At 42.2% G+C, this 21629-nt stretch overlaps 1 protein-coding gene across 1 annotated transcript in view; it reads left to right on the top strand.

Moving 5' to 3' along the window:
* The window catches only part of ZFHX3 (zinc finger homeobox 3), a 547783-nt gene that overhangs the window by 166773 nt on the left and 359381 nt on the right, over positions 1-21629 (top strand). The window contains exon 3 of the mRNA XM_071814502.1: positions 20169-20273. The gene's annotated coding sequence lies outside the window, so the exon portion shown is untranslated. The remainder of the gene's footprint in view (positions 1-20168; positions 20274-21629) is intronic.

Genomic DNA, 21629 nt, shown 5'->3' with positions numbered 1-21629 from the left:
CCGGCCCTGCCCAAAACCTGCCCTGGCAACGGCTGCGGGGAGGCTGAGGTGAGAGCTCGAGCTCTGTGCTGACTCGGTGCGGGTGATCTCGCGGGGCAGCTTGGAGAGACCGGGTGTCCTGATGTGCCGTGATCTGCGAGTGCCCGGGACCGTCCTGGGGGAGCTGGGGCCGCAGGTCCCCGGTTGTGCCAGGCTGTGCTGCTGAGCCTGGAGGAGCGCAGCTCCAGGAGGGACCCAAGACGGGATTAAGGCAGGATTTAAAGACATGGGACATTGGAGGGGACCCAGTTTGGTGCCAGCAGTGTGGGGCAGGCGGTGTTTGTCGCTGCGCGGCACTTGGAGGAGCCCGGGAGTTGCTGAAAGCACTTTAGCTGGACTGGATCTGCTACATTTAGTCTTAATCCACCACTCAGTAGAGTATCTACTTTACTTCTAAACCTCTTACGTTTTGCTAGCCCGCATCGCATCCTTGTAATTACTTGGACATGGGGCTGGTTATTGTGGTTGCAGTACGCTGACTAACAGAAATCCTCAGATATTTCTGTACAGCTGCCTTGCTGGTTTCCCACAATTTGCCTGGCCTAATTGCAATGAACAACCAGCTTCAACATTATAGCTAGATCTGCTTGAGAGCCCAGAGGGACAAGACAGATGAGCTTTAAATGCTGGATGTTTGCAAGTGCCTGTGTGAAAGGGTCAAAAAGACAAGTTGTGTATCCTTTAGAGCCAACACTCCTGAAGTAGGGGTACGATGATTTGAATTTTATCCTAACAAGTGTCCTTACAGAAAGCACCACTTGGAAACAAACTTCACAGATTCCTTGCTCCTTACCAAGAGCAAACGTGCTGCTTTTCATTAAGCTGTTTGATTGCTATCAAGCTCCTTGTGTCAGTGCCAAAGGCAGCCAGGGCTTTGTACAATGTGCTGGGTAATTGTGCAGTTTCTGTGGTCCGCCTTTGGAACAACGTCTCATAAAAATCTTAAGCAGCTATCACTTTTCATGGCTAGTGAACTGAGGATCTGGGAATTAGATCCAGAGCCAATTCTTGGATTAAACCTTGTGAGCCCAAAACAAGGCTGTCTTCAGGAATAAAAAGCAAGGCAGGGCCGCTGGAATAGGGTACTAGAGACTGTGACCTTCAAGATGTGAGATAAGTGACCAACATGAAGGGTACAGCAAAAACTAATCAAGGAGGAGGGATGAATACCAAAGGGCTTGTCTGGGAGTCACTAATGCAATTGAGGGGCGGGGGCAATTGTTTGTTTTGAGATGGGATTTCTAAAAGGCTTTTTGAGTTTCAGAAATATTTGAAGTAAGGATCCCTCAACATTCACATGCTGATCAGGGACAGAATGGGTGTAGTGGCCTCAGCCCGCCCCGGTGCACAGGGACCGGGAGAAAACCCCGACCCGTCTGCGCACAAAGGAGCGAGAGCGATGGAAATCCCAGCCGTGGGTGGGTGGTCTGTGCGCAGAGGCGGCTTCACAGGCAGATTTCATCCCGCAGACCAGTAATATTTAATAATTGCATCACAAAACCCACAATCTCCTCAACACCCTGGAAGCCAAAGAAAATACCTGCATAAAGTATAGATTTCAACGCTTCCAGAAAAATGAGAACACAGAGAACAACTGGAAGAGTTGTAAATAGTGGCTCTAACAGGAAAATTCCAGAATGTGCTCAAAGTAAATTAGCTACTGCCATGCCTCCTGGCACCCCCTCCTCCTTCCCTTCCTTCCCAGCCCGCTTTTCTTTGCTTTGAATTTCCCTTCCACTCTCTTAGTTGACAGCATTTGCACTTATTTCTGTTAGGGAACATGGCCATTCTTTTTTATGGCAAGGTGAAAATAATTTTATTTTCATCACTTTCCCCCCACTCCCGTGATGGATTTACTTGAAAAAAAATAATGACGGGCTTCACAAACTGGCCTGACAGTCGTGATGCAGAGAGTGAGCTGGCTGAGCAGGGACAGTGAGGCATCTCTGTACCTATTATGGCAAAAATCGATAATGCTTTCTGTAAATTGCTCCTCCCAAAGGAGATGAACAAATGCAGGAGACAAGGGAAGCCATCATTCTGTATGAAAGCCCCTGCACATTTGGACCAGTGCAATTATCAGGAAGGGATTTTTTTCCCCTTTTCTCTCTTCTCTTTTTGGGAGGAGGTGGAGAGGAAAGTGAGAAAGAGTGCGATACAAGAAAGAAATGATTTATTTTTCAGGAACGTTGAGGCTAAGATGCTGTGAATTGTGCAAATAAGTTGCTTTTGGAGGGCAAGGAAGGAATTAAAATAATTTTCAGAAGTACTTGTTCTCTTTAGATGACTTTATATTCTGATTATGCATTCAGACTTGCCTGTTTAATGCTTTCTGACAGACAGCAGTTCTTTGCTCATCTAGAACACCAGGTTCTGTTAATCCTCACACACATGTTCTGTTACCATGAGTAGAAATTCCAGAGCACCAAGAACAGCTTTTCCTATTTCCTATACAAATTATATACGAAAGGTAATCTGCAACTGAGTAGAGGAGCGTGTGACGCTTTGCTATTGCTCAGCCTGACCAGGTTAAAGTCACTTGGCTGGTAAACAGGGAATAGCAAGGAATTTGAGTCCCAGGCACTGGGCGAAGGGGCAGAGCTGGAGCAGGAGGGCTGGTGAGGAACGTGGGATCACTGAGGGGCTTTGCGCATCAGCGCTTGTGCTGCCTCTGAAATACAGCAGGTGACCTCAAGTACGTCCTGTGGCACGTTTGCCTTTTATCACTAGGACATTCCCTCTGTGAGAATCTTTAAGAAAAGAAGATACAAGCTGACGTTATCCAGAATGGATATGGATATAATATATGCTGGGAATGAGGATTTTCATTACTGGGCATTCCCTTATCACTGATTTCACATGAGGGCTTTGGCAAGTCCTACAATGTCATCCAGTCTGAGCTCTCCCATCACAGAAGTAAGATTAGTAGTAACGCTTGTCTTTAAGGTCTTCACTTTTGTCAAACACAAAATAGTTGAGTGCTTAGTACATTACTGATACAACTTTCTCTGCCCAGCAAACACAGTTTGTTTTTGTGAAGACATGTTGTGATCCCCCTTCGTGACTACGCGCTGAAAGAGGAGCACGAAGCATGACTCCTCAGCAATGCGACGATGATAGATTTGACAATGGGCTGTTCTGTTGCTGTTCCGTATTGTAGCTGGAAGATAGACAAGAGATACTACAGGCAGATACTCAAATTTAAAGTGCCCTGAAGTTCAGAAAGGCATGTTTGGAATAGATGCTCAGCAAGTTCAAAAAAAGCCACTGTAGGTAAAAGAATTCAGTATCTATCACCTCAAATCAAAAGTGAAAGGAGAGGCGCTGGTGGGGACATTCAGCCCTGCAAAATCCGTCTCCGAGCTCTTGTCCCAGAACACGGTTAGGTGCTGAGGGATGTACTGCCACATGTAGGGATCTTTCAACAGCAAGACCTGGGAGGACACAGTGAAGCTCTCACCATGTGCTGCATGTTGAACTAGTGGTAAAATGTTGGATGAGTTAAGCTGCTTTTCCAGTGCTAAAGAGGTATATGTTGAGTGGAGATGAATAAATAACAGAAAGAAAGGCCATGATGAAAAAGGTTATCTCAGAGATGTATTATTTATTCACGTGGATTTCCTAAATTTTGTTTTCTAACATTGTAATTCTTGCCTCCTGGTTGGTTTCAGTTTCTTTGGCAAGTTTTTTGTTCGTGAATTCTAAGTCTCTTTTTGGAGTGCTAATAAGTGCTTCGGAGTTTGAGGAGAATGTGTGAAAGAAAGCATACATTGTAATTCCAGCAAACCATTTTGTTAGAGCTATTTCACGGTTTGTTAAAAACACAACAGCTGTTTACAGTTTTTGTACATCTTCTGCACCATGCAGACTGTTTTTGATGAGTGCCTTTTTGTCCTATGATAAGCACATAAGGACTGATGAACTTCTTATGCCATGTTCTCATAACCTGAGAAACAGCTTGAGTTTCTTCTTTCTAATACCTCTGGAACGGAACCCTCTTTGCTGGTTAGGAGATGAGTGTCGGATCGAGTTTCTGCTTTGGCAGTAAGAAGCCATGAGGAAAATGCCCAAGTGTGTTTCACAGTGGAAGCCATTTGTTACCAAGTGGCACGTTCCCTTGTTCCCACTGTTGTCAGGTTGAGAAACTGGTGGAGCAGGAGGTGAGGACACTTGTGCAGACCAGGGTTCTGTCTCCCTCCCCTGGAGGGGACAAGCATAGCTTTGCCATTTACGTCAGCGCAGGAACAGAAAAGCAAAAATGACTTGCTAAAATCAATAATTTTCACGTTGTCTTAATGCATCTAAAATATTTAAAGGAAATATGTTTAAAGGCTCTTATTATGGTTTACATATACTGCAAGTTTTAAATAATGAATTTGAAAAACGCTTCTGAAAAACATGGCTGGTTCTCATAACCAGGAGGCAAGTCTGGGAACCCAGCATGCTATAGGTCAGGAAAGGGCAACTGCAAAGGTAACATCCATCAAACCCGCGCCAGCGGCTGGGTATCGGGGATCTGCTTCCGCCAGCAGTAGTTATTCTTCTGAAGGGAAAGCCTTCTAAACAAGGCTGTGAATTGGTTTTCATGCTCGCATTGACAGATTGGGAAAGCAGTTTGTTCTACCAAATTTAACAATGATATATCATTATCACAACTTTGGGGGAAATCTATAAAATCAATAAGTTTGTAGCCTGAACAGGATTTGTATCGCTTGCTTGCTGTGCTGGTGTCAAAGCGTGAGCATATGGATTGAGTCACAGCCTGAGATCAATGGAATTTGTGGACAGTAAGCTCAATAACAAGCCCTTCTGAAAAGAAATAGATGTAAAAAGCAAATTTACTAGAGTATAAAAAAAAAGCTAATATCTTTTCCGCGCCTGGCTGTAAAGTGCTGTTTGGCTGCCGTTGGCTGCCGCTACTTTGAAAGCTGCGGAGGGGATGTGCTCGCAATGCTGAGCGCTGCCGCTCGCCCCTGCCAGGCCTCGCATCTACAGTTGGGTGCTTCTGTTTGTAGGGCTTGTATTAGGAAACTAGCCAAGAATAGGAGGAGGGGGGAAAATAGCCCTTTATATTGTAAACTGAATAAAGAATAAAAACAGTCAGTGTGTCTGCTGGGGAAAGACCATGGTGGCTTTATTTACTTTGTACTGGCAGGGCTTGCTAATGGAGAAAAATAAAAAGGCATAATTAAATAGTTTAATGAATTCGCAGCTCTTTTGTTTGAGTGGGGCTGGGAATGTATGTTCCAGAGGGCCTCACAAAGAGCTCGGCTGGTAGTGAGTTAAAAGTAGGAAATCAGTCCTTTGAAGGCATTTTTATACTTCATTATCCCAGCATGTAAAATGACTTGTACTAAACGATTGAGGATTTTTTTTTCACTCTCTCTCTTTCTCTCTTCTTTTTCTAAACAAAGGAGAGCATCAGGGCGGCAGGAACATAATTCCCCTCAGTGTCCTCGAGCCAATAGATCAGCTTGTCAGCGAATTGGTGGGCCCGTACTTATGTTTCAGTAAAATATAGGGCTCTGGGAAACTGTAGTGAACAACGAAACCACAAGCCAACCACCACAGCAACACACTCTAAGAGATCCTGGGGGAACAGGGATGCTCAGACCTTCCCTTTCCACCTCAGTACTTTGCAGTAGGCATGGATTCACTGTTAAAGGTTTTGTGTGCGTGTGTGTGCAGTCAAAAGAATGTTACTTTTTTTTTTACCCCAGGTTTTTTGTCTTTGGTTATGGATTAGTAAAGCTGGATCAGCTGAGGTGTATTGCCAAGGGTCAGAATGTAGGATTTTAGTGATAGTAATAGTATTAATCGATACTCGTCAATTAGTGTGCACGATGAGGCGCAGATGAAGGTGAAGGCAGCGGGTACGGCAGGTCCGTGCCAGGCCTGGGCTCGTTGGCTGCTCATCTGCATCCCAGGGCCCGGCCCCTCAGCCCGCTTTGGCTGTGGCTTTGCAGGGCTTGGGTTTAGTCTGCACACAGCTGGGCCAGCGGAGCCCAACCATTGCCTGCAGCACCCGGGTTACTCAGCCCTGAGAGCCCCCAAGGGTCAATGCTCTACCTCGCACCAGTGAAATGAGCTGTGAGTCTCTGCTCCCCGTCGTTCTGCTGGTGTTTGTCCTCATGGTGTGCTCGTACTGTGCTGTACAACCGCAGAGCCTCAGCTCTTCCTGGGGCTCTACCTACGGAACCAGTTTCATTCAGAGAGAGGGTGTGATGCAGTGCTGAGTAAGAATAGGGGTGTTTCCTATCAAACAAGATGGCAGCAGGAAACCAGTCTGAGTTTGGGGAATGTTTAGATCAAAATACTGTGGTGTATGCTATTGTTGTGCTTTTTAGTAGTCTTTGTGGCTATTTTTCATATGAGCATTAGAAGGAGACCATTCTATGTGGTTGAAGGGAAGACCTGTGAGAAGAAATATCCCTAGGAATGCCTGAAGACTTGGCCACGGAGCCATCCCTGGGCAATCCCTCTGCCTTTGATTTCAGGTGTGTGCAGGAGCAGCAGGAGCTGCCCTGGGCCCTCCGCTGGCCCACGGGCTGCTGCTCACAAAGCATTCCCTGGTTTTTATAGCTCGGCTTTGCTTATAAACAACACAAACTGTTTGTTTCTTGTTAAAATTTACCTCATAAACAAACTTTACTGTGTGAGTTTGAGGCAATAATTGTTTAGTCCTGACTTTGTCATACCCACAGTACAGTGACTGTAAAGCTGCGGTTGGCGTTTTATAGGATTGTCTGTAGGTCTCTCCACAGGCTCAGCGCCACGTGTGCTGCTGTCGGGGGCACTCGTGAGCCCTGCGCGGGACGACGGGGTCGCCTCCCCACCACGGAATGGCATCCAACTAACTGCATTTCTCTGCTCTCTCTGGCAAGAGTTAAAATAGAGAAAAATCTCAAAAGAAGCCAAAAAGTCCGAAGAAAAAGGCAGCTCCTATTTCTGAAGTTTAACTTTCTGGGGTACTGTGAAAGCTGGAGTTATTCACAAGCAAAGGCAGTCTGTGCCGTCCTTCTGCTGAGTAGCAGGGAAATGCTGCGGCACTGACTGCTCATATTGATCAGCCAGACACCAGAGAGTTAGAGACCCTCAGCACTGCCACTTAAAGTGGGCAGGAAACCCAAATTGACCAGTAATAAAGTGTTTGAGGTTGTACAAGGCGGCTCCTGGGGAAAATGCCTTCTCAGAACAGGGATGCTAGGGGTGGAAAGCTGTCAATTATCCTTGTTTGATGAGGACTGAGTAAACGTGCTCTTAAAGTGGCCTATTAAATGTGAGAGAAAACGTATTGGGGCTGGGTTCCTTCTGCAAAAGTATTTTTGCAGAGTTGGAAGGATGGATGTTCTTGGACCCCCGAATGAAGGAGCACCCACCATCAGCAAAGAATACAAGCTGGTGTGAGATTTTTCACTCCTCTTTTTCATTGTGGCCTCTAGTTAGAGACAGGAGGAAAGGGAAACTATTGTTAGCTCCCCATGTACTAATAGTGTAAAAAAACTCTAAATTCTTGCTGCAATATATGCTGCTGTGTTTGTAGAACGAGAATGTAAAAGGAATGCAGACGGCTAAGGTGTTAACTACTCAGGACATCACAGGCAAAACGGCAGCAAGTTTTTGGGTTCAGTGTGCAACTAAAAGCTCAGAATAATCAGTGACTGAATATCTCAGACACCTAATGTCACAATTATGGGGAATTATTTAGACCCGAAGTCTGAACAATTACAAATGTAATCTTTTTATGAAGTGCAAACTGTCCCAGTGCAGAGGATGGATGCAAGGTATAAAAAAGCCATTCTGCAGATTGCTGAGAATAAGTATAAAAACATAGCAGACAGACGTTGTGATAAAATCAGGGAGGCCACATCATAAAAGGAGAAGCAGCTAGCAAGATGTATCAAAACAGTGAAATAACAATACTAAGAACAATAGCAGGAATAGGAAAATAAAGAAAAGAAGAGCAAAAGATAATTTTGAGACAGACAAATGCTTTTGTATCCTTCTCTATGAAAGACCGTCGATAGGACAGCAGCTATCAGGACTGATGCTGTTGCCAAATGGATAAGATCTTAGTCCTGAATAGAGAAGAAACAGACTAAAGTGTATAAGGTAGCTGCTGTCAGAATGGAGGTTTTTCAAAACTCATTAAAAGAACATGTAGAGCCAAAATAAACTCGGAACTAGCAGTGGCTGGTTTTGAGAACTTGCGCAGGGAAGGTGAGGAAGGCCCTGCTGAGTGCTCTCTGAGCTCTGGGGCCCCAGCCCAATGTTCCACACACGCCACAGGCAAACGGGGTCCAGCAGCAACACAGGTTGGGTCTTTCCTAGTTATTTTCATAGCTCTTTAAAAATATAATTTCTAAACGTATTGTACATGTACATATAATACTCATGTGAAGTCAGTTTTTCACTTGTGACCCAGGCAAAGCTCCCGCTCAGGTTAATCAAGGTTTGACTGGCTGGTGACAAAAGCAGCTGCAGTCCCTGCCCAGCGAATCCTTGTGCCCTGTCCTGGCTGGGGCTGCGCCTGGTGGCACCAGCACTGCCAAGGGCACTGCAAACACTTTTTTCATAGAGATTTCCAATTGTTGCTTCTGCATATTCTCGTTATTTTCCGACCTTCATCTCTTCAGGGTTTGGGTTTTTTTCCCTGTTGAATTGTGAGGTCAGTCAGGACGATGTGATGTTCAAACCATGGAGCCCTGAGAAGCCTCTGCTGAGCGCTGGGCTGCTCATGGGTCCTGGAGCAGGATGGCATTTGATGATAGAGTAGCATGAAAATGCAGAGAGAACCACCAAAGTATCCTTTGTTTTCCAAAGTGCCTGTTGGCACTTTTTTTTTTAATGTAAAGTTATTGTATATATGTATATCTGTTATTGTATATCTGTTCTGTCCTTTTTGGTGCTCTACAATCCCCATCACAATAACACATTCTAATTTGCTAATAATATGAGTCGTTCAAAATTGTGTAAGCTTTGTGTTTTATTGGGTCCTCCAGTCAGGAAATCATCTACTGACAATCTTTTCACTCTACCTGCGCCCATCTAGTCTGGTTTTGTTTGTTCATTTAAAAGTAGAGTCTAACGTCTTCCGTGAATCCCCCGAGATCCTTAAATCCTTCTGTTGCATGAAGCAATTCAGTTAGACAGAGGCAGTCAATGGCACTTTCTTACTTATTATTAATTTGTTACAGGCAAAATTCCCTCTCTCTTTTTTATTATGTTTGCGGTACTATGGACTTCCTCTTGTTTCCTCTTCACTGCCCCCCAAAAGCTCGCTTCAGCAATATGAACTGAACCATGCTTCAAGTGTTAGTAGGTAATATTCCTCATTACAAAAAAGAGCGGCTCCTTTTAATGAGAGCTTTAATGGTGCCGGTTGGTGTCACTGTCCAGGGAGCCCCTTCCCCTGCTCGTAATGAGAACACCTCATTTGCACCGGCCCTGGATTTATGGAGGGACAGGAAAAAACCTTCAATTTATTACATCTTAAATGAACTGCTCCCAAAGCAAAAACAAAGAGGGTAGTAAACGGGTGCCTCTGCACTATATAGTTTGATTTTTATTGAGCTGTATAGTGATGTTCTGCCTCACCTAAGAAGGGTGAGCATGGGCTATAATTACCTCTTGTGAACCCCGTTTTCTGATAACCTCGCTGGCCTCTGCCGCTCCAGGATGGTGAATCTGTCACTTAGGGTATTTTATTTGTTCTTACGGATGGAGCCGTGTATGGTTAGAAGCAATGAAGCTCATTTGATATCTCATTTACTTGAAAAAATGGGGCATGCTCCCTGAATTTGCAACAGAAAAACCATGCCAGTAATTCTGTGAATTTGACTCTCCTGTACTCCAGAATTCCTTTGTTAATCCTCTCAAGTTCATCCTAACCTTCTTTGCTCCATCTGTACTATCAGTTCACTTCTTTGGCAGATATTCTTGCATATTGTAAGAGTTAACTAAAAAGAAAACAGGTTTTAATTGATGAAATCCCAGTTTTAGAAAAAAGAGCTTTAAGGTCAAAGTCTTTCTTTGTGAAGTGACTAGAGACAGGCAATAATAGCTGTGTTCTTGGGACCAGATTAAATTCACTGTCTCTCGTGTGAGATGAATTGACATAATGGTGTTATTTCTCGCTTTTCTGACTTAGAGGAAAAAAGTACTAATTCCTTAAAGTTTTAATGTTATTTAGCTTCTTTACAGGAATGCTTTGGATAAATGCAACAGTGCTTCTGGTGTAATAAATGTAAACTAAAACGTGAGGTGTAAGAAGGTTTTACAGAGGTGCAATGTTGTGGGGGTTTTTCTTCTGCTGTTGGCTTGCACGTACTTCTTTGCATTTGGAAATGTGGAACCACTGAAAACATATTTTTCAGCTAGAGAGTGGCAATCTGGAACTTTCTGTGTAACCTATGGCAAAAGGTAGAAATCAATAATAGATGATCTGGTGTCCTCCTGGTTTTGCTGTGTGTGTGTGTGTGTGTGTGTGTGTTTTCTCTGGAGTTCAAAGGCTACAGAAATTACAGTAGACTGTTTCCAGCTACAAATAATACTTCTGGCATTTCGCATAAAGTCTTAAATCCTTTCTATTTATTTTCTTTTCTGCAAGAGTCAAATAAGAGGCTTTTACGTACCAAGTCAAGGTTTTTTTAGACTTAAACTTCAGAATATTTTCAATATCTGCAACATTATCTTTTGAATAATAATTACCTCTTATATTAAATTATAAGACAGCAGGATTCAGGATTAGATCTATGCATATTATTCTAGTGAAGGAAATTATGACAGGGGTCATTTTTTAGAATTATGTAGGAGGGTAAAAGGTCCCAGGCAGCATTAGAAGGGAAGGCGTTTATAATTAAATTGTAATTTAGGCCTATGATTTATAGTTTTCTCAATGAAAAATTTGGTGCTGTATAGAGATCCTAGGAGGAACTTTAGTGAGATACAACTTAATGAAATAATAAAAAGAAAAATTATTCTGGAATAGCCTGCATTACGGTGGCACCCGTTAGCGTGCTGCAGCGGCGCTGAGGTTCTGCCAGCATTTCCCTTATAAACTCCGTTTTCCAGGGATTTATATCTAGGCAGTAAAAGTTTGGTTTAGGCTGGAACATGGCACGTAAGATTTCTGATCGAGGTAATTTTCACAATACATATATATGTTTTTAAATCATTTAGCTCATTAAAACTTAGGAGTATTCTAAAACATACAAGTTGTCAGTTCAAGACAAAGACCACTGCTGCTCTTTTTGTTGTTGTTATTCACGAGTTGCAAGAAAACTGGAAGCCTTGTTCTTCTTCGGAATTTGTGAAGTCATTACAGTATGTACGGTAGAAATCTGTTCTGAAATATCACCCACTTATATAGAGACAGCTCATTTCTGTCTAATGTGCAGAGTCATTTTGAGTTTCTTGGTATTATTCTGTAGGCCAGACAGACATTGGAATTAAAGGAGGAGCATTTTTACAGTTATTTTTATTAATTAATAGGCTAAACTCCTCCGTAGCATGACGAAGAACAATTCCACTAGCAGGAAAACATTAATACTGAGAGGTTAAATGACTTGCCAAAGGCAATGGAGGGAGCCGGTGACTGATCTGCCACCAGAAGCCGTGTCTGACCCGCTGTCTCTGCAGAAAAACTCTGCTGGACCAGTTTGCGCAGGTGCCCAACAGCTCACAGGAGGTTTAAAGCCGCCTTTCTGCTTAGGGAGAACTGATTGTCATAAAATATTACTTTAAGAAAGGGATGTAAGTTCAGACATTGCCTTTTAGATATGATTTGCTTGTGCTAATGTAGCAGCTGTTCCCACAAATTGCTTATTCACTGGCCCAAGTGATATTTTTTTCCTGCCATTACTTGGAGTTTGTACAGTCATAGAAAGTCAATGTGCAAGTTTAGTGTGCGTTTGAAGATCACCTGCATTTTATTACACTCAGATTAAGGCACGCTATCAAGCCTTCTGATACTTTTTTTTTGGTAGTATCTTCGAATGTGAATAAGAACCAGGTTAATACGAACATACTTAAGCACCCTTTGAAATACATAAAACTATTGAAATTATGTCTAAGCAAAACATGACATTTTCTAGATCACAGAGAGATAGGAGTGTGCAACTTAATATGCTGTATGGAACTTAAAAATACATGGCGACTGTTCAGCAGCCTCGTATAAAAGGATAAGAGGAATTAATAAAGGTAACCCTCGTCCACTAGAAGGGAAAATAACAGTAAATAAAAAGGACAAATAGTATGTTTGCATCTTGTCCGTGTTAGCCAGCCATCATTCAACTTTGACTGTGTTCAACTGGCATGGCTTCAACCTCCTCTGCTGCAGATGCTCATTTGTAAACTGAAGTTACCATCATTAAACATCAGAGGGTTTTGTACACAAACAACACTTATTTGGAAGCTATTTGCTGTGTCACAAGGAGCAGGCCATAGAAAGAGGAGGATACAAAGGAAAATATTATGATGCGTGGCAAACTTTGCCTTGGAAATTAAAGAGGGAAGAACAGAAAGATATTGAATTAGTGACATTATTTTCTTCCCTCCAACAGGGTTGCTGAGGATTCAGAAACTCACTGCACAGAACGGACAATGTGCTGGAAAAGGTGTATTAATTCAGTGCAAACAAAAAAGCTGAGGGGGGTGAACAGAAGGCAGTGCTGGAGATAGGAAGTAACTACTATTTATTTAACATAGTGCACAGATTCTTCCCAAAATATCCAAATGTAATGAGAAAACAATAAGCTTTTTAAAGACAGTGTGCTCACATAATGAGTATTTAGGAATGTTAACAAATAAGGTATGTTTATAGCACAAATTATTCTCTGGTTTCTGTATAAATAACAGATGGTTTAGAACTTATGTAAATAAAAAAGTTACATCACAGGCTTTAGTATTTTCAGAGGAACTGTTCGTAGTTTGTGTCAAATTAAAAAAATCGAGGTTAGATTTTTCTTTTCCTTTTTCCAAGCTAACCTGAAAAATAAAAGGTTTAAGGCTGGTGCTTAGAAAAAAGAGATATTTCACCTCAAACAAAGAAGAAAACAGCAAGGGATATTTACAGAAAAAGATGATTTTTTTTTTTTCCCCCTGTAATTTTCTGAACCTTGTTGCGGTAACTGTTGATTAAGGAAACATTCGTTTGAAATCTGGGCTTTCTTCTCTGTAACTCCTTTCCCTCTCCTTGATCCAGCGCAGAAATCACAAGTGCCTGTGTTTGACTTATCCTTTTGTTTGCGAGGCGCTGTGATCGTATTCCTCATTTAGCATCTTAACATCGCTCTTGGATGAAGAAGCAGCAGCCTTTGTTTAGAAAGAAAGCCTCTTTGATAATTAGAAGTAGTGAGGGATGTAACAAAACCCCGAGAAAATGTGTTACAAAGTGTGAATGCATCTTTTCTTTCAGCAGAGTGCCATTTCCCACGTGGCGAGATCCCGGCAGGGCCGCCAGCCTTGGCCTGGCTTCTCGCACGCGTGGGACAGACAGGGACAGGCCGTGGCCACTGCGGGGACAGGCCATGGGCTATCACAGTGCCCTGCCCTGGGCAACGCCACCAGAGACTGATGCTGTTCTATATTTATTTTGGCTCCCTCAACTTGCACTGCCGAACAAGGCCATTCTGGTGTGTTTTACTGTGCCCGTGGCCCCGGCCGTGCCGTCAGGTCAAGGCACACGTGCATGCAGAGCTTTGCTCATGGGTGAGTCTCTGTGCTGGCCTCTCTGAGGGGTCCTGGCTGGGCTGAGCCCCGGGAGGAAGATCCGATGGGACCATGGGCCGCAGGGGAGGGTCCATGACGGGGGGGAAATGGCTCCTGGGGCTCTGGGGTGACTGGGAGCTGTGGGAGTACTGGGGGTGGCTGTGGGCCTGCGCTCACCATGTGGGAACTTCATTAATATCAGTGTAAAAAGTATTTACACCCAATCCGTGCACAGAAAAAGTCATAGGGGTGGCTCAGTTTTATAAAGGAGGAGTTTGCTGCTGTGGAAGGTCCTGCTATGTGAGTGGTAGGAAGCTGAAACTGAGAGCGAGCGTGGGCTCCATGAGTAAAGCAGAAAGCGGCTTTAACAAACAGATTTTTTGTGAGGTGGCGCAGTTGTTGCCGTGTGTCCGTCCCACGGGCTCTGGTGCGGGGTGTCAGCGCTGAACAACCACAGTGGGAACCGGTAAAAACCATCCTAAGAACACAGTAAATGCTGTGAAGTGCTGCGTGCTTCAGAAAAAGAGAAATCAAGTCTAAGGTGGCTTAGAGTCGATACCCAAAATTAATGGACATATTTGACCTTAATCTGTCTTCCTGGACAAGTTTAATTATGGCAATTTCTTAACTTCAGCTCAAGCTCTTGTTTTAGAAATGTTAGTGTTCTTTTAATGTGTGGGGTTCTTTGTATTTAATATCACTTTTTTTTCTAGGGAAAAGCAAAAAATTCTGTCTATGAAAATTTGCTGGAGTGGAATAACTCAAGACTTTGCTTAGAATTAATTTCTCTTTCTAAATAAATCATTGTTTCTGAGATGAGCCTGAACTGGGAGTGAGGAGGAGGAAATTAGAAATGCTGTTTCAAGAGATGAATTTAAAAAGGAATCTTTTTTGGGAATGGTATTGTTCCCTTTGTGATCACAGCCTGTCCTGGCAGGAATCTTTCAGTGGAAAACATGGGCTATGATCTGATCATTAAACACTGATGAAGCACATGTTGGTTTACACCAATTTGATTCCTAGCATTTTTTTAGCCTTTATTATTTGTCTTAAACAAAGATGTAAAGGTTGTAATATCTCTATGTAGACTGAAATATTAGTATTTGAAAATACAAAATGTGCCAGAACACATATGTATGGATCAGTAGTACAACCTAATATGTGGTGTTATTAGCATTGGTGACTTAGTAAAAAAGGAGCTTTATTAGTTCCTCCGTCCGACTCCATTTGCTGCCCATCTCGCCGTTGCCGCTGGTGCCGGCCCGGGAGCAGCTTTGTTCTGCGCTGGGTCCTGCGCGGCGCCGGCAGCGCCGCACACAGCGCGGGACACGCGGGAGCGGAGGCCGGGGTCAGCTGGGGGGTTGCTCAGTTGGCGTTAGGAAGAAGTGCTTGATGTATTTTTGTCGTCTTCCTTTGGAAACAAAAGGCAGATGCTCGATTTCCAGACGAGCTCACCGTGAGAAGTCTGCTTGTTGTATAAAAATGCATTTCTGTTTGCCTGGAACTTTAGGAGGCAAGCTTTGTAAAGAGATGTTACATCTCTTATATGATATATATCGTTTTACTGGTTTACTCTCTCGGTTTACAAGAGAAAAAGCTGAAAATGTGAAATTTTAGATGCAAGCAGCAATTTTATGCCTCTGTTTTCATGAATTTGATACCTTTAATATGAAACAATTTCAAGTTTTGTCTTAAAAAGTGAAAGAAACCACCATTGGCTTAGATTGAAGAAAGTAGCTGCAAGACCTGCCGATGGTGTAGAAAAACTCCTTGGTTATCTATGTGTATATATATATATTTTTATATATACATATGTATTTATATATCTATATTTTATATAGATATATTTTTATATATATTTATATATATTTATATATATTATAATATATAATATATAATATATAATATATAATATATAATATATAATATATAATATATAATATATATTATTATAAGTAATATATATATTATATATTATTTTTATATATATATATTAAAAAATTAAACTGTTTTCTCCTTTCTTTCTATAGGGCTAGTTTTGCGAGTAGCATTCTAACAGAGCAGGAGCGCTCGTTGTTTGAGTGCCCTTACTTTAGTTCCACGTCTTATCCAACTCCAGGAACTTGAACTTGTCATTATCAGCCCCAGAAGGTCAATGCATTAGCCACGGCTCTGGCTCTTTCATCTGGCCTTTCTGAAGAGGAAAAAGCACCTTTTAATCTTAGCTTTCATAAAACACTGTGTGTACTGGGATACATCCGAACTTGTCATTTTCTCGTCTGTTTTAGTGCTGGGAGATATCTGGAGATGCTTTATGATGCCACACAGATACACATGTCTGCAAAAGGCCTAATCTGAAGTGAATCTTCTATAAATAATAAACAACAAATAGGTTCCTTTTAGTTATATTAGCCCCAAAATAGGTCATGTAGATTTGTTTTAAATGCAAACTTAACAATAAAGTAAATTCCCTAGGTGGAGAATTTGATGTGTTTGTGCAAATTTTCTGGACACAGTATAAAAAAAAGCCAACACCTATATTTTACCATTTAAAATATTTATACATTGTCTCTTAAAGTCCTGTGTTTGAAATACTGTTTATAATAAACACCTTACTACAGAACTAATAGTCACAGTGTAAACACTCGCCATTTGTTACTTAAACACAAAAGTCATCTTTCTTAACTCTTTTAGTATAGAAACTTTGCATTTTCCGTTGTTCCCAGAAAAGCTGCCAGTTCCCACCTCCAATTTGTCTTCTTTTGCAATATCTACGCTACTTTGTGGTGCCTTCTTCAAGTCAAAACAAAGCAATACTGAGTTCTCCAACTGGCCAGACATACCCGTGAGATGCATCTCTCAGAATGTCTTTCTAACAGGCCATGCCTGGGTCTCAGACTCCAGTTGTCCAGTATTGATAGTAAAATGATAGCCCAGACTAGAGTGAATTGGTGTGTTTAGTATGTCAGTACTTAAGCTAAAACAAAAGAAGGAATCAACTGAAAAGGAGGGGCCGTGACAGGCAAATGTAACCACAGGAGTTCTTGTGGAACTGCAGCCCTGTGGCTGGGGTTGGGTTCCCCAGCCCTGGGCACGGGGCTCAGCCAGGCTCTGGGCCTCTGCTGGAAACATCAGCACGGTGTTCAAACACAAAAGGGCTGAAAACACTGCCCAGGCAATCCCTTTAATGCTCCCCCTGAACACAGGAACTAACGCGTTCAGTTCTGTGGGTAACTACAATCTGAAGGAAGGTATGTCTGAGAAACAGGTAATTCATTGTGGTTGTTTGGAATTAAAATGGCTATGACACCTATTGTAATTTTCGTACTATTTCTGCCTAATACAATGGTGTTTGGATTTTAATTGGAGTCTTTAAGTGCTACTATAATACAAATAATACGTATAGGATGTATCACAGTAGTATTAGACAAAGGTAAAATGCTAAAAATTGTAGTGCCACATTTTGCAGCTTGTGGTGTTCTGTGGAGCTAGCTGGAATCTTAAGTTCTGTGTGTCACCCATTGTAATATACATAATTTCTTCGTCCCTATTCATTTTTCATCCCTGAGATGCATTGTAAAAGTGTAAATCCATCACTAGATAATTTTCAGTTCCATTATTTACAAAAATGAATAGTTAAGCAAGTCATTGTTATTAGTGGGATGCTATTGTTGTTTCCCGGAGATAGGGACTGCCAAGGTCTTGAGTGATGTACACTTGAATGTTCTTTCAAGATACTTGTACCTGTTTCATTTGGGAGGAGTTTCACTCATGTAAAATCAAACAGAAACGATTTTTGTAGCCTCTGAAAGGAGAAGAAGGGAAAATGGATATTAATGAACTATTTAATATTCTGCTATGGAAGAGATGCAGTGATTTTGCTGTTGACACTTTTGCATGGAATTAAGGAGATCTGGTGGTTGTTTTGCTCGTCTGTCTTTGTTCCTGAAAGACTTTCAGTGTCATCAGATTTGGTTTGGTAACCTAAGAGTTGTTTTACAGACATGTAGACAAAAAATCCCCACTTATTTTTGCATGAAATTAATTGGTATTCAGAATGTGGTCCTTTGATGAATTAGAAATTTGGGCTAAAGCTTTAATGAGATTTTTATTTCTTGAACTTATGTTGAAAATGTGTAGGCTCCATGATTCACAATTCTGAGTAAGGGTTGTTTTTTTGTTTTTTTTTTTTTCCCCGATAATATTTCTGGCTCATTGTTTATTACTTAAGATTTTATCGATTTGCGAGTTGAGAAGTTCACAGTGAAGGTGGAACAGTTTAGAGCTATAGATCTTTACCGCGCGGCCCACATTGACATTGTTTGCTGTGTTCAGGTAAGCGTTTGCAATTCAAGGATACACAGACGATGCTGTGGCAGAAATAACCAGGCAGTGCAGGATTGTTGTCCCAGCCGGTTCAGCAGCAAACTGGCTGACACCGGGTTGAGCCCAGCGCGGGGGCTGCAGCACGGGGGGCTCGGCGGGTCGGGCGCTGTTTGGTGAGCTGGAACGGCACTGGGGGGACCTCTGTGATGGAGCAGAGCTGGGCAGCCTCTAGCAGAGGAATCCACAGAAACAGTCGTCTCCTTTGTTCTGACTTTTCCCATTTTTAATTGTGTGGTATTAGTTCATGTGAGTTCCCTTTAAGTTCTCAGCTAATGATGCTGTAATGTCAGTGGCTTGTATCTGAGACGTGTTTCCGAGAAACTGTGCTGTGAATGTAGACAGGCAGATTTACATACTTGCTGCGTAAGTGTAACTAGATAACCATTTGTGTTTAGTTCATGTTTAGTAACATCCCTCGTCCTGTGGCTGGTTGCACAGGGACAAGGAATTTGGGAAGCTTTCCACAAGCGGTTGTTGGATGATCTTAGATTTTGTAACCTTCCTCATGTTCCTGTACAGCACTACTCACAGAAATTCACACACCTCCTATTGATTCCTACAGCTTATGACATTTTTGATAACTTACATGTGTTCCAACAGGTTAAAAAATAATCAATATTCAAGTTTTTGTTGTATCTGGTCTTTTACTTCAAACCAAAGTTTTTCAGGGTCCCAATGCTTACAGAAATATTTTGGTGTTAACTAAAAAGAAGAGTATATCAGTATATAGTCTTAGAAGTTACTGAAAATATTTGAAAGGACAATTCAGTAGCAACAGGGCTTTTTCTTGCTGCAGAGACAGCAACTAGATAATGAACTTGAGGCAGCATTACTTATCTTTGTATTTAGCTATGAGTATTAATAGTATGGAGCATTATCTGGTAGTATTGAAGAAATTATTCTTGCAGGTGTTTTCCCCATCATTACAGTGATGTGGCTGCCAATGTGGAGAACCTGGTCGCTGTTGGTTTTAATGCCCGTGACTGAGTGGGCAGTTGCCCAGTGGTCCCCAGTGCCGGGCTGGTGTCCCCAGCACGCATGGGGGACGGGTCCTGCTGAGCCCTGGGGTGTGTGTGTCGGGGCACGTGATGGCACTTGGCACTGTTAGAAATCACCTCAGATACTAACTGGGATTGTAATCTAATATAGTTCAGTGTTTGGGCTGTTTACAATTGCGGTGCCTGTTTCAGACCACCTTACATTGCAAACCCTACAATCTGTTCTCAACTTTAAAAAAACCCTGAAATGTATCTGCTTACTGCTCAAAACTTCTTTTCCTCTGCAAAGTCTTTTCCAGAGCAAAGGAACTTACTGACTGGATGTTTCAACTCTTATTAATATCTGTATATTTTAATTTTAGAGCCCAGGAATCTGTGCAAACGGTCCATGTACTCCTATTCTGTCTGTTTGACACAAGCAATTTTAAGATATGACAGATGTTTGAAAGCTAAAACACTTTTTTTTTGGTGATTAGTTTTGCCCTGATTGGCAGATTTAAAAATAAAATACTGTTTTGACACATAAAAGGAGGAGACTCACATAATCTATATTTGGTGCCTCTTTTGTATGGTTTATAGACTCTTGGGCCTTATCTTTCTGAAAATATTAACTGGTGCTTTCATCCATCTGCAGCTTTTGTTTCAATTCTTGTGGTTTTCAATCTGTGTCAGTGGATTGAGGAGTAGAAAGAAGGGGTCTGTTGACTTGGTAGCTTTCCGTTGTTTTATTCCACGCAGCAGTCCAGCGGGGAGCGGGGCTGCTGTGGCGCTGGGTGTGCGGAGCGGGCAGGGAACGCTCTGTACCGCGTTCGGCTGCCCCAACCTTCTCACCCCGTGCACACTGAGATGCCAACGTCCCCGGTGTGGAACCAACGCGGTGCTGTTGCGGCCCCTCTCACAACACACCTTCACTTTTGCCCTAGAAAGGAAGACCAGGGGATTTTTTTTTTGTTTTAATTAGTCAAATGGACAAGAAAAAATTCCTGTTCACATGCAACCCCTGCTAAATTTGTGTTTTTCCTTTATTTCTGCTAGCTACTTTCTGGATTTATCCTGAACAAGAAGTGGAATTACTGAGTTAACGCCCTGGAAGCGGGTATCCTGTGTTGCGTACTACAGTCCCGCAGCCCTTCATATACGGTGAGAAAACCTTTTCTTTTGCATTTCCAAGCTGAGCTCCAAGTGCAAGTGTTTAGCATTACTTCAATGAGTTGTATATGACAGCTGTCCGTTTGTCAGCTTGCAGCCCGATGCGGTCTGAGGGTGCGCGAGTGGTGGCCACAGTGTGAACTGAAGGCTTTAGCGCATAGGGTACTGAATGATATATTTTCAGAACATGGTCCTATATTTGAACATTTCAAGACCATACCAATAATAATAATTCTAACAGCAAAGATAATCCTTGTAATTTTTCTGGGGTAGCTGCAGCAGTAAGTGATGTGCCTGTGTTAATGGCCTCAGAATGTGGAGGTGATCTCTGCCTGAATGTGCATTTTTTCAAGGAGCTTTGTTCCAGACTTGTACACTGTCCTGGGAGAGTAATTTCTGAAAAGATGATATAAATGCAAATCTGTGTTTAAAAATATTGCAACAACTGCATGCACGAGCTGGTTGCTTGCCGTGGTATATTGTTTCCACAACAAGTTTGCTGATGATGTAGACAGTGTGATTTTACTTTGATGTATTCAAATATAATATTATTTATGAGAATGGAAGGGTTTTTTTCTTCATTATCTAGTATTAAGTATGCTTTGCTTCTCTGTCATCAGTGCTGTGGTGGTCTACTTGCACAGTTTCATTTTGGCCAAAATAACTTGAATTTGGGAGGGGTGGATGGAAAGAAGGCTTCTCTTCACTCTGTGCTAATAGTATAGACAGATTTGTGGAATCACTGCAGCAAGTTTCAAATGATGTATGAAATGAAAAATTCCTGTCTGATGAACAGAGCGGGTACAACCATTGCTACCTACGAAATCGCTGCTGCAGGAGGCGATTTGTTCTAATACTATTTCAGATATGCCAACTTTTAATTTTTTAAAAAGCTCTTATGCTTTTATGTGTAAGACATAAGTCTTTCACAGAAACAAAAATTGGTTAGAAAAATCTTTCAAGATGCTGCATCGATAAATATGCTTAGGAAGTTTTTTGCGTGGAGGAACCCTAAAGAGTTTTGTGCATGGTTTTGTTTGAGCCTGAGCAGGTTTACAGTATGACACGTGGACATGAGGATGGTGGTGAGAGTGCTTTGAACTCTCCTAAACTGAGAATTTGAGAGGCTGAGTGATAGGAGTCAAGACGAGGTGTGAGGTGACTTGTCTGAGAGGTATGGTGGGGGTAGGAACGGCTGTGGAGGTGAGAGATGCTCCGTGGGGACCAGGAGTTCAGGCTTTGGGGTGCGGATTCACATGGATACAGAGCAGGATCTCCTGGGCACTCAAAACCTTCTATTCCAGTTTTCCTTCTGGGTCATCCCAGCCTTTTTCCTGTACCTAATGA

This window comes from Patagioenas fasciata, chromosome 13, assembly GCF_037038585.1.
Source record: "Patagioenas fasciata isolate bPatFas1 chromosome 13, bPatFas1.hap1, whole genome shotgun sequence".
Taxonomy (NCBI): Eukaryota; Metazoa; Chordata; class Aves; order Columbiformes; family Columbidae; genus Patagioenas; species Patagioenas fasciata.
This window is presented reverse-complemented; position numbering and strand designations above follow the sequence as displayed.